Source organism: Pteropus vampyrus, unplaced genomic scaffold (assembly GCF_000151845.1).
Source record: "Pteropus vampyrus isolate Shadow unplaced genomic scaffold, Pvam_2.0 Scaffold82, whole genome shotgun sequence".
NCBI lineage: Eukaryota > Metazoa > Chordata > Mammalia > Chiroptera > Pteropodidae > Pteropus > Pteropus vampyrus.
The window spans coordinates 2,187,906-2,190,404 of record NW_011888863.1 but is presented as its reverse complement, the minus strand read 5'-3'; the positions used below and the strand labels follow the sequence as shown (position 1 = coordinate 2,190,404).

The 2,499-nt window shown below is 34.0% G+C and overlaps 1 protein-coding gene across 2 annotated transcripts in view; it reads right to left on the bottom strand.

Annotated features, from left to right (window-relative positions):
* The window catches only part of RASSF8 (Ras association domain family member 8), a 94,406-nt gene that overhangs the window by 65,600 nt on the left and 26,307 nt on the right, over window positions 1–2,499 (bottom strand). The gene's annotated exons all lie outside the window — the stretch shown is intronic.

Here is a 2,499-nt window from a genome sequence, read left to right as displayed (position 1 = left end):
ATAAATAGCTAAACTTTTTCACTTTTACTCTACACCAGGAAAGTTTCAACATGCTAAAAAATGCAAACTGCTACCCATCTTCTAAAAACAGAAATGAAATAATTAGGTCACAATAGATGGCTCCTTTCTTGGAGGATAAGAAAAAGAGACGATGAATGCAACCAGAATGTTTATTGTCCCTGAAATTCTTCGGGCCTGGATTCCAAGTGTGATTCTTGATGTAGGTTACTATGACAACTTAAGTTACAGAAAATGTCCCCTCTTCTACCAAGTTTTCTCCACAAGATCATTCCAAGCCTCCTAAAATCTGTGTGCATGAATTACCTGTAATAACAATAAACATTTTTTTACCAGTTTTATTCAGAAATGCCCCCATTTAAATCCTGAAAACCAAGTATAAGCATATAAAAAATAAAATCCATTAAGTCTACACACACACACACACACACTCTTAAAATATAAAATGTTGAGAGTATTCTGAAACTACTCCCCATTATCAGAGGCACAGTATATTACCACCATATGCTTCATTATAGAAACTATGGGAAATTACTTGCAAGGCAGTTTTGAATCAATGAGTATAGAGCTAAATCCTGTTTATCACTAATGCTTTTTACAGGAAGGTACCAGAACCAGGATGGGAGAAGACTGCAGTCCTATTTCAAGCAGAAAGAGATACAAATAAATAATCTGTAAAATCTTATTTTGTTTTACCAAATAGGATTTTAGAGAAAATATGAGATTTAAAGTTTGATCTCAAACAGTTCCAAATTTATAAATCTAACAAAGATGTCTTGTGATAAAGTGAATTATTCTGTCATCATTCTCTAAAAAAAATAATGGCTAGAGAGAAATTGTATCATTATGGGAGAAAATGTGATTTAGTAGAGATATTAGGATTGCAAGACATTAAAAATTTAAAGTAGCTCCACACACACACACACACACAAAATATATAAGGTAGTTTTACAGTGTAGCAATACTGAGAATTTAAAGCTGGTTTTGTTGCTCATTAAAGTTAAAAATTAGATGCTTCCTTCAGAAAGGCTTAGAGAACTCACATACTTAGTAGCTAGCACAGGCAAAAACGTTTTATAAATTTCATGTATAACTACACCCTAGCCCAGGAGCCCTTCATTTATATAACACAAACAAAACTTCATTTAAAAAGGAAAACAAAAAGCAGTATGCTAAAGGAGCCTCTTTGCACTTGAAGTCAAGAATCAAGGGCATTTAATTTTTAGCATACTGAGCTTCTGAGAAGAAACAACAGAAATGAAAACTCTTCAGCAGCAAACTCTAAGCAAATCAGACATCTCCTACCTGTATTAGTGAATAACTACTAGTTTTTCAGAGAAACAAAATAAAGTTTTCAAACCCAAATGTACACAGTCCCTCAACATTAAACTTGAACCACAATTCTTTCTTGGTATAACTTGCACATAAATCCTCCTACACAGAAAATAATTCATGTATAAAAGAGAGATTTTCAGAAGAGCTTCATCAATAATGGAAGCCAAAACTAAAATTTAAGTAATTATCTAATCATGGAGAGAACTTTAGTCGGTTGAGCTACATAACAGATTTTTTTCTTGTCTTTTTCTGACTATTACAAATAGAAGGTCATTACAAATAGCAGGGCTCAACTAGGATTTCTCAGCTCTTACATGGATACAACAAAACTGCCTTATTACAATCAGACTATCATTTACTCTCAACACTTGTGGCCTTCTAGCTCTGATTTTTGCTAATCCAAAAGCAATGTAGCAGAGTCCATAGGGGAACTGAACCACTGAGAATATGAACTTGTTGCTTTTTGGAATCTGTTCCTTCTACACAGTCTAGTAATTACTAGAAGGCTCTAAAGTTATACTTTTTTATTTCAGGGGGAAATTAAATTATGTCAGACCTTCAAAATCCATCATCTAGGCAAAAATGCAAGCACATAACTTTTGCAAATGAGAGACTAAGGAATTTATGAGACAGCACGCTGGTTGGTGCCCTTAAAGAGTTTATTCACCTGTAAAATGTGAACAGTTTATTCATAAGTGATTCACTTACTACAAACAAGGTCAAATTACCTTTTTTCCTGGGACCAGTAAGTCACTTTAATGTTCAAGAGACATGAGACGATACACATCAAGCATACAAAAAAGTGGAAAATCATTTAGTTGTATATTTTAACCTCAAGGGATTTTGCGCGCCTCCCCCCCGCCCTTTACCCTTTACTTAAAGGAGCCAATTACTGACACTACTAAAGAGATGGAAGCTCAAACTATAGGCTATATGCCAGACTTATCAAAACCTTCTAACTTTTCACTGTTAGAAATACATAGGTCTCTGCTTTAAAAGAGGCTGCCCATTTAAAGCATTAGTAGCAGAGGGGAGAGGGGAGGGAGGAGGCGGGGAGGTGGACAGGGGGCGATTTAAATAATTTCTTCAACTAAAAAAATTAATTAATTAAAAATAAATAAATAAAATAAAATAAAATAAAATAAG